The following is a 15,871-nucleotide window of genomic DNA, read 5'->3' as shown; positions in this document are numbered from 1 at the left end:
CATAATTAATTTGAGAATTAGTGACCACTAAAAGGAAATAAAAAAAAGATTAAAATTAAAAGTTCCTCATTTCGAATGTGAGTGCGTTTTAACCAAAATATTTTCATCGTATGTACATTGATTCCATTTTTCGCATTTTGTGAAAATTAATTGGAGCAATTTGTTTAATACCATAAGCATAATTAGATTTTAATATTTAAACTTCGAATAAGACACCCCTTAATATGGTTCATAATGATAAATGCTCTTATTCATTTTGTAGTTTCTCAATAAATATTTAGCGTCAGAGGAGACAACATGGTTTTGCATACTTCCATCTAGTGGAAATGTTTAATAAAAACTCTAATTTTTTGCAGGTATGCCTAGAAATACATTTTCTTCGAGATGATAGTAAAACTTCGATATATTGTAATCTAAAAATGATCCTAAAATGTTTGTAAAATTTACTAAAAATTACAAATTTGAAAAACAAATCAGAAAATAACTGTGAATTTTTTTTAAAATCAAAAATATAAAATCCAACAGTTTTAACCTAGAAGAAGTTTTGAAAACAATAGGCATACATGAAAAACAGAAAAGGAATACAATTAAAATCTGATTCAAATTTGTCAAGAGAAAGCAGATCAGATTTCAATTGAATCCCATTCCCAGGGAAACCACTGTGTTTCTTTTCCCTCAAAATTAGCTGATGAGCCACTTTAAATTATTTTATTATTGCTGATCATCTGAAAATTTCGAATTCTTACTATGGGAAATATTAACTCAGCCGAAATTTTCAATGACAATAGCTCCTCAAGGAAAAAAAAAAGGTTTGGCTTATTATTCCTTTTTAAATACAAAATGTGTTTTGTAAAATATTCCTGCATTATTAATTATATTTTATTTGTAATTAATGCCAATGATTAATTCTTCTCCAAACAAGACCGTGTGTTTTGGCCGTACTTCAGATTTTTCTAAGATCCATCATTGAACTGTTATTTGAACTATTACGGTGATATTTCTAAAGAAAAAAGCTTCATTATCTGATGGGATATAGTCACAGAAAGTCACTTTGATTTTCGTAGATTTCTGATGTGTTTAGTAACTTGCAAAATGGAATGGAATATTTAGGTCGGAATACTGAAGACCGAATAATCCCTCTTCTTTTGTAACATATTACAAGCATATTACCAATTATAAATAAACGAAATCAACTCAAACCAAATTTTTAGCTGAACAAAATGCTAAAATCTGCCGTAGAGTTAATAGACAACAACAGAGATAAAATTTATATACATATATATATGTAATTTTTTTAAACAATCAGCTCTTGATACTTTAAAGTAATAAAGAAATCAATACATAAAATTACAAGACAATGAAATAAAAAAAATACAAATAATGCGATGAGGTTATAATACGATAACGATTCTACGATGAAGAATTATATATTTCGGAAAATGCCTTCATGGTATCAGTGACAATGATTAACCTTCTAAAGACATGTTACAAGATAAGTAACACCTCATAACTGCTATTTTTTTATAGTTTTGAAATCTATTTTCGTTATGCATGTTTTTATATGCAAAACAAATGTCATTCTTTGATTAATACATTAATTGTCGGTTATGTAACACACCTGCAATAGTAAAAGGATACAAAGGAGAAGTAATAGTAAAAGGATCAAAGGATCCATAGGAGAATCCAAAGATTTCCCCTATCATTTAGCTTCAAATAATAGTATAAAGCATGAAAACATTTTAGAATAAAAAAATTTGGTGCTTTTATGCAACATCAGATTCTCTTATCAGGACTGCATCGTTGTATTCTACCTTGAGCTAATAATGAAAGTTTCCACTCCACATATAGATGCCATAATCTTTTATATTTCTGAGCGTCTTGAGGGAAGGGAAAAAAGAAAAGAAATGAACAGTGCAGATTTCTTAACGTTATTTTGCATCACTGAGTCCTAAGCCAAATAAAATGGATTTCTGCCAGACAGAAATCAGGTTTATTAAAGTAATTAGTGCCCTCTAAAAGAGGTTTGAGTGAAAATAATTCCGCTAAAGAAATCGCTGAAACTGACTCTTGCCCCAACATTTTGAACTTCTTTTTTTACTGAAGTACTATTTAATTAGTCGAGCGCAAGCATTGAGGAACATCTCAATACTTGCGCTTATTAACGGTACAGCCGAGTTGCAGTTTCTTCTGAGAGTATGATAAGGTGCATTTGCCAATAATTAATTAACTTGTTTATCTACTTTTGCCTAACTGTAGACCGCTCAAGGGGACTATTAAATATCTCATACGTCGGATATCAAAGCCCGAAAATATAAATTGAACGATGATGCATTAATTATATCGCTGACTAAATTAACTTTTCAAGAAAGGTGAAAGGACAATAAAGTAACATATTAATATTAAACATGGTTTTAATTCATTAAAACAGAAGAAGAAATAATTTTATGCGCTTACGGGAATTAACAGAAAAAATTTATTATCAGTCGCAGGTTTATGCACTTTCCGCTTTGATAGGGCTCTGGTGTTGAAACTGTGAACACTGGTAGTTTGTTGATGTATACAGTCCCCGCTAACATAATGTTGCGTGCGTACGGGTTCGTTATGAAATGAATGCACAAGTCCGATGAAAAATGAACAAAAATTTATTATTATCACAACAAAAATGCTTAAATTTTCTCAAATTATCATGCAGTATTACAATATCTCACAGTAGTTTTCTTTTAACTACTCAAATGTCAATAGAACGTAATTCAAAACAGCTAAATAACGCTAATCCGCGAATTCGCTACAATCAACAACAGTAGTTTTCTAAACAACAACAAACTAAGCAACTACTACAAACTGAGATGTTTTCCTCCTTTTATAAGATTTTAAAATCACGCGCTAGAATTTTCCAGTATTTTCTCGAAATCAAAAAGAGATATTTATTTATTTAATGCACGCGCTCTTGTATTTTCAATTTTCCGGCTTAGCTTTCTTTTAATATTCGTCACGCGCTGCACTGCGCGAGAAATAAAACCATTTAATTTCTAATTGAACTAACATTAGCTTTTTAAATACCAAATTCGTAACACTGCCCCCTTCCCAAGGACTGCACGTCCCGGGCAGTACAATCCCTGGACAGGAAGCAAAACTTACAACTGTGGCATAAATGCATTAATAAGCATTACATTACAATAATAAACAACATGAACAATAAATGCAATACATAAAACAAATCAAATGCTATCAAATACAAATCAAATACACATTTAAAAACAAAAATGGACCATGGTCTTATACTATTTACAATTATTTACATTATGTACTATGGCCATAGTAATGAGCTAACCTGTCGTAATGAACGACTTTAGGTTTAGAGTTCGAAGACTTACGAATCCGAACCACGACGTCATTCAGCCTGTTTAGGACTGTGTACGGCCCATCCCAAGGTGACTGTAATTTCGGACAAAGTCCTTTCCGTCGAGTCGGATTCCACAACCACACCTTGTCTCCTTCGTGGAATTGATGTTCAGTAGCTCTTGTGTCGTATCGGGTCTTCATCTTCTCCGTCGCCAAGTTGACTCGCTCTCGTGCAAAATTGTGCATCACTTCAAACCGGGCCTGGAGATCTTGAATATATTCCTCAGACGATGAAGGAGCATCCGGAGGGCGGCCAAACAATAGATCACAAGGCAGACGAAGGTCAAGACCGAAGAGCATCTGTGATGGAGAATAGCCGGTAGTCTCGTGGACAGCACTGCGGTAAGCCAGTAAAAAGAGTGGTAATTTCTTGTCCCAGTCCTGTTGGTTTCTGGAAACCACTAATGAGAGGTTATTAAGGATGGTTCGATTGAACCTCTCTACCATGCCGTCCGACTGGGGATGCAATGGCGTCGTTTGAGTTTTGTCAATGCCAAGTAGTTTGCATAGTTCTTTGATTACTGCCGAGGCAAAATTCCTTCCCTGATCGGAATGTAACTGAAGAGGCACTCCGAACCTGGAAATCCAGTGCTGTATCATTACCTCAGCTACTGTGACTGCCTCTTGATCAGGAATAGGATAAGCTTCAGGCCACTTGGTGAAGTAATCAATGACAACGAGTATGTATTTGTTGCCATCAGCAGTTCGTGGCAGAGGTCCCAGGATGTCAAAGGCGATACGTTCAAAAGGCGCACCTACGTTGTAACGTTGCAGTCTGCCTCGGCTGCGTTTCCTCGGTCCTTTCCGACCTGCACAGGCATCGCAAGATCGGCACCACTTTTGCACGTCATTCTTTGCATTATTCCAGTAAAAGCGCTCACGAACTCTCTGTAAGGTCTTCATAATTCCAAAGTGACCTCTTGTAGGGCTGTTATGTAGTTCTTTGAGGACATCAGGAATCCGGGATCTCGGAAGTATCATTTGCCATCGGAACGTCTTCCCATCATCCGACTCGAATTTCCGGTATAAGACGCCGTTTCGAATGTGAAGTGAATCCCAGAGTGCCCAGTATTGTTTTGTTGTAGGACTACAGATAGAAATGTCCTGCCATGTAGGTTTTCTGTTTGATGACTCTATTAAATCAAGTATGGGTTTAATGTCGCGGTCTTCCAGTTGGTCTTTCCTGACTTCATCATCACTCCACGGGTCTCGAGCAGCCGATGTTGATGTTGTAATTTGTCTTGCGACCGGAGTCAGCAGTTCGTATTTCGCTTCCACCCTGGAACAATATCGGCAGTTTTCTTGGCAAGGTCTTCTAGACAGGGCGTCGGCGTTTCCGTGTGATGATCCCTTACGATGACGGATAGTGATGTCATATTCTTGGAGTCTCTGTATCCACCTGGCTATTTGACCCTCAGGATTTTTGAAATTTAAAAGCCAGGCCAATGAGGCATGGTCCGTGCGGAGGAGGAATTTTCTCCCGTATAGATAATGATGGAAATGTTCTACAGCTTTGACTATGGCGAGCAACTCTTTCCTTGTGACACAGTAATTCCTCTCCGGTTTAGACAGGCACTTGCTCCAGTAAGCTACTACACGTTCTTGGCCGTCTATTTCTTGGGACAAAACAGCACCGACACTTTCATTGCTCGCGTCGGTGTCGAGAATAAATGGTCTGTCGAGCTGAGGATACGTCAGGATTGGAGCAGATGTTAAAGCTTCCTTTAAGTTGTTAAATGCATCCTCGCATTCCTTTGTCCACAAGAATCTTTGCTTGCTCTCTGTCAGCTTGTGAAGTGGTCTTGCGATGGAAGAAAAGTTCTTCACGAATCTCCTATAGTAGGTGCAAAGCCCTAGTAAGCTTCTCAGCTGATGGACATTTTCGGGACGCGTCCAGGATTTAACCGCTGATACCTTTTCAGGATCCATGTGCACACCTTCTGCAGAGATGACATGTCCCAGGTAAGTCACTTCCTTTCGAAACAATTTGCATTTAGCGGGAGTCAGCTTCAGATTGGCCTCTTTCAGTTTCTGAAGCACCTTTCTAAGATTTTCTAGATGCTCTTCAAAACTCTTTCCGACGATGATGATATCGTCCAGGTATATCAGACAGGCTTCGTAAGAAAGGCCTTTCAAAACAGTCTCCATAAGACGTTCGAATGTTGCCGGCGCATTACACAGTCCAAACGGCATCACTTTGAACTGCCAAAGTCCTTGTCCCGTAGTAAATGCTGTCTTTTCTCGGTTATCAGGATGGATTTCTACCTGCCAATACCCACTCTTTAAATCAAGTGTTGAGAACCACTTGCTTCCAGAAAGAGTGTCTAGAATGTCATCAATTCTAGGAAGAGGGTAACTGTCTTTCTTCGTAACCTCATTCAACCGGCGATAGTCAACGCAAAATCTTGTTGAGCCGTCTTTCTTTCTGACGAGAACGATGGGAGATGCCCATGGACTCGCTGAAGGCTCGATGACATCGCCTTCTTCCATATCTTTTAACAGTGTTCGCACCTCTTCCTGTTTAGCAAACGGTAGACGTCTTGGATGTTGCTTGATCGGGGGATGATCGCCAGTATCTATTCTATGTTGTGTCAAACTAGTTCGACCCACGTCAGAAGACGAGCGGGAGAAAACAACTTGAAGATCTTTAATGACGCGATCGGCAGCATTTTTCTCTTTATCGTTTAATTGTGCATTCTGCAATAACTCCGATGTAATGCTCTCTGAGGACACGGATTCTGGGATGTTACTCTTTTTTTCAACGCTGGTTACTGGAGTACATGTTGCAACCACTTCACCTTTCTTAATAACTCTCGACTTTTCAGTTACATTGGCGACTCTCACCGGGATAACCGTTCTGGATAGGTCGACGAGTGTTGAGGCTACTAATACTCCTTTTGGGATATTACAGTTATTGGGATATTCTATGATGCCGTAGCGGAAATTTCTATTTTCGGCTATGGATCCAGGAAGTAAAATTTCTGTTCTTGCCGGTATTGTAATATAGTCTTGTGCTATGATTTTATGGACAGATTTAACTTCTTCATCATTAACGAGAAATAACGCTATGTCCTCAGATGTAGAATGCAATTCGTTATTTTTAAAATCCAAGGAAAAATTGTATTTCCTTAGAAAGTCCAATCCGAGTATGCAAGAATCAGTGATTTCTGCTACATATGCCGTGTGATGGTAAGCGGCACTTCCAAACGTGATGTTAACATTTACTTTTCCGTCGATGTCGATCTTCTCACCGGACACAGTCTGGAGGGTAACGCAGGGCGGCGTCCAGATAAGTTTGTTTCCTAGTTGTTGAGCCAAATCTTTTCGGATGATGGTGACGTTGGCTCCTGTATCTATAGTCATATTGCACGGAACTCCATTAATATGTCCTATTATGAAAAGTCCATTACTGCCGCCTCTCACTGCAGAAATCTGAAGCGCTTTAAACGGGGGCTTTTCATTATCTGGCAACCTCCGCCCCGCGAGATGGCCACTAATTAGTTTCCCTGCTGCTTGTTAGAAGCGGTCTTAACATCAGTACCCTGGGGTGTTTTGCAGTTTCATCGTATGTGTCCTTCAGCACCGCAGTTCCAGCACTTAACGGTCGGTTTCTTCTCACCAATATTCCGTCTCAAGGCGTTCAGTTGTCTAGTTAAATCGTCAAGTCGAGCGGTGACTTGATCCCCTGGCTCCTGGACTTGAGCAGCTCTGACTGGGTGGCGGTCTCGACGAGTGGCTTGCTGGGCTGCCTCAAATTTCATGGCGTACACTAGAGCACTTTTTAAATCTTTTACATCCGCCATTCGTAGAGCTTTCTGTATTTCAGTATCTCGGATGCCGTCGATAAAGTATTGCAAGGACAGGATTTCCCTTGTTTCTGTCGGGCATTCCGAAAAGGCGAGATGGGACAGCCTTTCAACATCCGCGGCGAGCTCCTGAAGTGTTTCGGTAGGCTTCTGTTGACGAGATTTTAATTGGAGCCTGCTGTAGTCTTTTAAACACTTCTCCCCAAAGCGCAACTCCAAGGCGCCGGACAGAGCTTCGAAATCTAACCTTTTGTTTTCGGGAAGAGTCTGAAGGATATCCGCTGCGTCGGCTCTTAGAGAAGCGGCGAGATGACAGGCCTTAGCTTGGGAATCCCATCCATTCGCATCCGCCACCATAGAAAATTGTGTCTTATACACCTGCCAGGAGGTCTTCCCATCATATGTGGATAGCTTCAGAGGTGGACGAGCAGGCATTGGTAAGAATTTAAAATCATCACTCCTGCTCCCTGCCGACGCTACGAATTTCTTTAAAGTATCCATTTCTTTGGCAACTGCAGAAACTCTCTCATCAATTTGTTGTTCGATTTGGTGTTGGACGGCACAAACTCTTCCTTCAATTCGTTCCTCCACAGCAGAAACTCTCCCTTCTATATGTTCTTTTACAGAAGAAACTCTTTCTTCTATTTCTTCTTTCACCGAAGAAACTCTTTCTTCAATATGATCTTTTACGGAAGAAACATTTTCTTCAATATGTCCAACTTTATTTTCAACTGCGTCAATTCTGCCTTCCATAGCTTCAAATTTATTTTCTATTATGCAAGTAATTTCTCTTTTCATTTCTTCTATTGGCATTCAAATCCCACTTCTGACACCAAAAATTGTTGCGTGCGTACGGGTTCGTTATGAAATGAATGCACAAGTCCGATGAAAAATGAACAAAAATTTATTATTATCACAACAAAAATGCTTAAATTTTCTCAAATTATCATGCAGTATTACAATATCTCACAGTAGTTTTCTTTTAACTACTCAAATGTCAATAGAACGTAATTCAAAACAGCTAAAGAACGCTAATCCGCGAATTCGCTACAATCAACAACAGTAGTTTTCTAAACAACAACAAACTAAGCAACTACTACAAACTGAGATGTTTTCCTCCTTTTATAAGATTTTAAAATCACGCGCTAGAATTTTCCAGTATTTTCTCGAAATCAAAAAGAGATATTTATTTATTTAATGCACGCGCTCTTGTATTTTCAATTTTCCGGCTTAGCTTTCTTTTAATATTCGTCACGCGCTGCACTGCGCGAGAAATAAAACCATTTAATTTCTAATTGAACTAACATTAGCTTTTCAAATACCAAATTCGTAACAATAATAATTGGAAGCTGAGCTTCCCAGGCTCTTCCCATGTGTAACATGGATATCGGTTACTTTTCCTTAAAAATTTAAGTACGAAGGCAGCCTTCCTCTACGGCAGACAGCCCTTGAGTGCTTTACTATTAAACTAACGTAATTTAAAAATTACTTTGACTGTGAATTACGTTTTTCTGCTTTTCTTTACAATAAGCTATAAACGGAACATCATTAAAGAGTGTTAACTAATATAAACTTTTTTTCGTTAGGGAAGTGAATATATATGAAAATAAATATTTAAGAACGGTAATAGCTTCTAAAAACAACAATATAACTATCATTTTGAGCTGCGAAATTTCAAAATTAATCCCTGGCGCAAGATTCTTATATAATGCTCGGCTAAAGTAAAAGGTCATCTCTCCAAAAATGAAGTTAAAAGTTTTAAAATCAGAACTTTATTAAGCAATAAAAATAAAGCTAAATCACAACATTTTAGTAATCTTTATTTAACATTCATATCATCATCTATGTATTCTTCTCTCAGCTGCTAAAATATCTGCCGTTGCTTCGTTTTCTAACTATTGCTACACTGTTATCACATGTAATTACCGAAGGATGAGACGCATCATGCGCTAATGAAGCTGCATATACTTTTCATTCGATAACGTTTAATCAAGCATAAAGAAATGCTCAACCCATGACGACTGCAGCTACATTTGTACGTAAAATCTCCATAGCTGCTTAGACGGTATAGTAAGTAGTAAGTGACGCTGATTGCTGTATGAATGCGATCGAGTTCGAATGCCGGAAAAGGTGTAGATGTTTGTAAGTATTTAGTGTATACGCATTGAAAATTCTAAGGAAGTAGAAGGCTCTCTCGAGAGATTGGTGGTAGGGGAAGAGAAGTAGAATATCAGTCCCTGAAATACTTTTCTTTAAAACTGGGGCATAAGCTTAACAGTAAAGAAGTCTCAGTGATACCTGATATATACGTACGGAAATGTACAGGTGAGGCATTGCTTTAATCTGTACCTGCGCAACCTCTACATAATGTAATTATCGACACTGGTACGCCCTGAACAACACAATAACTAGTATATAACAAGAAAAATAGCAATCATTAATTTCTGAATGAAAACTGAATAAAAATTAAAACTGTAAAAGGAGAAAGGAAGCTGATATTACAAAAATTCAAGAACGATACAGACCTTCATTTTTCCGGTCAAAGCTAGACTTTTAAGTTATTGCATATACAAATATGTATACAGTGGATTCAAAAGTAGCAGGCTTCATATTTTTAAAAATTGTGAAAACTCGAATATTGATATTAACTGCAAATCCTTTCAATGGATGTCACCCATATTCCGCTACAGATCATAAACCGATTGAAATTTCCCTTTAAGTTTATATTGTTAGCTTTAAAATCTTTTTCTTTTGTTCTTGTAAGTTGGACATGCGTTTCTAGGTAGCAGAATGAGATTTTATGATTGAACATTGCTTCGCAAAGTATAAATTTAATTCAGAAGTCATTTTTTACATTACTCCTTGGTGACTGCAACATTTTGTTCATCTTATCCAAACACAAAACCGTCCATTTTATTTCTTTTTGTGAACGCTTCCAGGTTCTCAAAATCAAGTTACCGAAAGGAAAGTTATTTCCTTGTTAAGTTTATAAACATTTGGCAAGCTGTATTAAAACGCTTTAACAACCCTTCAGTAAGAATCCGTAGTGAAGTAATGCTCAATTCTAAAATTTCATTTTGCTTGCTGAATAACTATGGAGGTGACCAAACATGACGAGTCTGGATGTCTCCATATCATTGAAAAATTCATACTAGAAAATAAAGCAAGTGCAATAAATCTACTAAACCAAACCTGATGTTTTAAGCCATTTCTTACGATTATGAAATTTTAAATATTTCCGTATATTAAACTTCCAGACATTATTTTTCGATGACTGGTTTATGTTACAGCTAAAGCCTCGAATTTATTCACTTCGCACTTTGGCTATAAAGAATGGCCTGACAAAGATATATATCGAATAACTTAACCAATACTTCACGAATCTGAAAAAGAATATATGTACGAATGTATAACGATGGAATATATGAAATATTCATATTTATTATTCTAAAAATGTATTTTTTTCATAGTTCATCGGGAAGCTAAAGAATGTGTAACAAAATCGAAATCATACATATACAGTTGGGTATAAATTTCCTTTTTCATTCGACTTTAGTGAAGCACAGAAAGAGAGCATTCTTTTTTCAGATAACGCAGTTAAAACAAAAAAAAAAAAAAAAAAGAAACAACTTTTGGCAAATGTTTGACATTTGTTATTTATATTTGGAATTTTTATTATAAACGAATAATGTTTAAAAATCATTTATTCCTAAATGTATTAAAAATAGCTTTATATATTTTCATGTTTATTTTAGCGTAACTTTCTGAACTTAAGTAGGAGAAGATAAGTACCAGCTTCAGAATAACTTCAATTGATATTATCACATTTCTTATACACAGTCGATAAATAAAAATACACTGAAAAATTATTACATAAAATGCATTGAATAAAAAAAGTTTCTTTTATTTGCTGATTAGCAAAAACCATGTTAACTCTGTGGCATTTATGTTTAAGATTTATTAAGGAAATTTTAATTTACTTCTTTCCTCTCGGTCTCTTTTCGCTTCGAAGGTCGCTCATCCCAGAATGTAAGTAGATTTTGATTGGTAAGCAGTTTTACTATAAAATGTTTACGAATAGGAGTGTGAGATTTTTGGCCTGCCTTCCCTGCCGTGCCTATAGGAGAGCAAACTGTTCCTTATTACGTTAGAACGAGGTTAGATCCTGCATGGTAAGTGTGTATCCGAAATTCTGTCGAGGAATACATAATCTTGTAATCTCTTCGTAGGTTAGATTAAACTGTTGAATTTATATCCTTCGTAAAAGGAAACTTTGTGTTGAAACTAGGTCCATGTTCGCTGATAATTTTATGTTGTGCATATTAGTTTAATCACTCACAGTTATGAGGAAGAACAAACGTAAAGTGTTTTAAATCTGTATCTGTTAGTTACAGATACATATTTACAATCTGTTAATGGTTAGCTATTCTGGCGGTGACAATTTATTGCACAACTCAGACGTGTTACCTTGTGGTAAATTGGCATTACAGAGTTAGTTAGAACTCACTCAAGGAGTTACAACGCAAAAGCATTAGCAAATTATTTTTGTAAATTTTCTATGAATTGTTGAAATTTTTTGCTGTTGTAAAATTTCCTAAATATTTTTGTTTCTTTCATTTTATTTAAACTTTTCTGTACTTTTGTAGTATTATGCATTTATTTATTTATTTAGTGAATTCTATTTTATGTGATTACATCTGTATTTTTATTTAAGCAAAAGTATATTTTCATATTATGTTTGCGAATATGTGGGCTAAATTTTTATGTGCATTTTTGCAATATATATATATATATATATTCTTGATTTAAAGTTCTTCAAAATAACTTATTTATTTTCTTATATCTAATTTGTCATTTTTCTTCAAATCAACACTTACATTAAATTACACAATTTAATTTCTTTTATGAAAATCCCATTACCCATTTAACTGGAATAAGCTGTATATTAAGTTTGTGTACTTACTGAATTTGGTACAATATTCGCCTTATTTTGTTTAGCAAATGTTGGCAATTAAATTGGAACAAGACTACCAAATCTTTCATATCGAGGAATAAAATAGTAAGTAGAACAGAAGATGCTCGAAAATGTTTAACTTCTTGAACAATAGTTTAATGCAAACCAAAGAGATATGCATCGGAATCGTTAATTATAATCAAAGTTTATGCCCATTAGTTACGCATGGGAAAGTAATCTTTAAATTTATTTTCCTAAGTTTCTTTTCGAAGCGCTCTGAGAGCAATTTTTTTCCTGTCCGCAAAATTTTACTTTTCAGAAGGCAGATCACTCATTTTCGGGAATTCTACGTTTTACTCAAGTTTCTTTAAGCTTGCATGCGAATCCAAATGCTAGAAGTCCCCGCGCCCTGTGACTTTGCTCAAAATAGCTTTTACCAAAGAACCCGGATCTTTGGCTTTTAGAGATATTTTGGGGTCAAATGCTCGCCTGCGGTCACTTTGTTTACGATAAAAGGAATTTTTCCCTACTGATATTTCTCTTTCACTGGGTTTCCGTAATCATGAGCGTTTATCCACTGTTAGCAATCAGGTCGTCCATAGAACATCAATTTTTCATTTTAACAACGGATTTAGTCAGTGCAAGATTTCTTCTGCATTTCAGTTGATCTGAAAAGTGCACTTTATACAACTGAATGAAATCTATACTGAATTTTTTATTCTACAAAATTATGCTATTCAGATTTAATGTTAGTTTTTATTGTCTAAAAGTAATTGCAGTTTTCGAGTACCTGTAAAATAAACTTAACCTGATAACCTGTAAAATAAATTAATTTCAGGTGTATTTCTTTTGCATATATTACAGTTCATTAAAAACAACTTGAAATTTGATACTTGTTAATTTATGTAGGATATGTTCACATTAATTTTATAATTTAAATAACTCATTGTCATCATATGAGCGTGATACAAAAGGCACAGCATTTGACGAGAAATTAATAAAAAAATGAGCTAACTTTTAATTACTTTCTTTTGTCCAATTGCATCCTTTTAAATCTTTTAATACCATAAAGCTATGCGATATAAAAAATAATTGGTATGTCCCCATCAATATGTATATTTATAATGATGTTAGGGAAAAGTCACATGACATATATATTTAAAAACTTCAAATTATTCCTAAAGAAATTATTAACTTTTTAAAATTCCATGTTGTATGTAAGATAAAATACAGAACATATTTAGATAATTTTGAATTAAACTATGAATTTTTTATGAAATTATCAGTTGTATTGTAAAAAGGAACTTTTTAAAAATGCCTCGATAAAGCAGTGAACTTTTAGCACTGATCTAATATATTTATAAGATTTAAAACTGAGAAAGATAACAATAATAGATTACAATGCATTGCAAGATTGACTGATAAACGTAAAATTTTTACATATCATAATTATGTCTGTAACTGTATTATGTCATAATTATGTCTGTATTTATGCCGAAATTTTTTAAAACAGAAGTTACTCGATTAAATTACAGATGCTAATTAATAGTATTGTCTTTAACATGTTTTGGATAGACTTAATTTTAACAAATGAATATACATTGCGTATTATCTGAAGATATGAATAAAATATTTGGGACACTAAACATTCATCTTCAAGGAAAGTAAGCAAAAAATTCAACTTCTTAACTATAGGAAAAGGTAAGTTTTCTGCAATATCCTTCTTGGTCTATATTTAACAATTTTAAAATTTAGCATACTCATTAAAATATAATATTTTTCTCTTGCGTCCTCATTAAAATAATATAAATGTATGATGTTTTGTTTGCGTTATAGTCGTTTACTGAATTCGATGATTAAGTGAATCGTAGTTTAGTAAACAACTGTTTGCTACAGTTATTTACTAAATTCAGTTTTGCTAAATAAAAATAACACTTTAAATAAATTGTTCTTCCCATTTTCTTATGCCGTGTAAGTGAACTGTAGCATTAATTGATTCCAAACATAGAATTCCTGTTTACGAACTTTATTGCATATTTTGTAGTCACTTTGAAATGAAATATGAAATATTAAAAGTGATTTTCAGCCTTTAAGTGTAACGTAATTTTTGAATAGATATTTATTTTTTTGCATTTACTAGTGCATTAAAATTTTCCAGTTACATATATATTCCATTTTGCTGTATGTACTTAAAAGGCGGATATGTAAAATTTTGATATAAAAAATGACATTTTCACTTTTAATTACAACATGCAGAACATTTCATATAAAAAATATGAGATTAAAATAAATTCATTTTACGGAAAATGCAGTAAAAAGATAATTGAAGATTTATACACAGTAAAGAGGAGAGGATATTGAGCTAAATTTTTACCAAAGTCATTCACATATGCAAAGAAAACATAGGGAAGATTTAAGTAAATTACTATCAAATATATACGTTTTTGTATCTTAAAATACGGGGAATATCTGCATGAATGTCTATCAAATATATACGTTTTTGTATCTTAAAATACGGGGAATATCTGCATGAATGTCTATCAAATATATACGTTTATATACAGTAAAAATTTGGGAAGATTTACGTAAATGTTTAGTAAATAATATATACGCATATGTGAAGCAAACAATTGGAGAAATTTACGTATATGCGATAAATATGTACGTTTTTTCATGTATTTATCGCATATACGTATATGCGATAAATATAGGTAAATTTTTACTAAATATGTACGTAAATCCCTGAACTTTAATATTATACGTAAAATTACGGATGAACAGCAATCTTTTGCATTAAAATACCTAAATTTCACGTAAAACTTACGTACATTACAAGGTAAAAATATATGTAAATATCTACTATTTTTTCCCTGGACACTTTTTATGATATTTTTGCCTTCAACTTCAACGTTTTTCATATGAAAGCAAATTCGTAAATTTCAAGTATTTTTCTCGTGCAATTTACGAATGCATGCTGCCTGGGATATTATATTATTCCACTAAATTCTGAGTTAATGTTGTAAGTGAATCTTCCGAGAATTATTTTGAGAAGTCTATATCACGAGGCTAGCCAACGCACAATTTTTCCATTCATTTAGTTTCTAAGTGCGAGACGTTTTACAAGAAACAACAGGTGACAAGATCAGCGGAAAGCTCAACTTCCGCATTATTAGAAAAGCTATTAAAAACGTATATTTGAAGAAAGGAGAAAATATTTTAAAAAGTTCAAATATGACTCAACTGCGAAGTGCAAAGACAATAAAGCTATAACTATGATTATGGCGATTAAGTACTTAAGATTTCTGGACGAATTGTGCATAAACTAAGACAGATGTCATCCATAGAGCAGAGATGGCAAATTCAGCGGCTTATTACGGCATTGTTCTGATATAATACTTAATACTTCATTACTATGCTTATGATTTCTTGCTTATGATTTTAAAATTGATAATTCTTATGCACATATTTTGATTGGAAAAGGGTATATAATGCATATTTTATTTTGTAAGGACTATAGCAGCTTTAATAAGCAGATTTTATAAAATTTAATTGTTCATTCTCTCAAATGCAGACTTTTTTGTTCCTAACAGATAATATAGAAAATTAATTGTCATAATCAAAATAACATTTAATGTTTGTATCACGCCCCATTTTACAAATAAAATCGTCCAAATCAATGAGTCATTTATGCAAAGTCATAATACATTCT

The sequence above is a fragment of the Stegodyphus dumicola genome, chromosome 4, assembly GCF_044657685.1.
Source record: "Stegodyphus dumicola isolate Sdum_Otavi_A_Nest chromosome 4, ASM4465768v1".
Classification (NCBI taxonomy): domain Eukaryota; kingdom Metazoa; phylum Arthropoda; class Arachnida; order Araneae; family Eresidae; genus Stegodyphus; species Stegodyphus dumicola.
Note: the sequence above shows the minus strand (reverse complement) of the source record.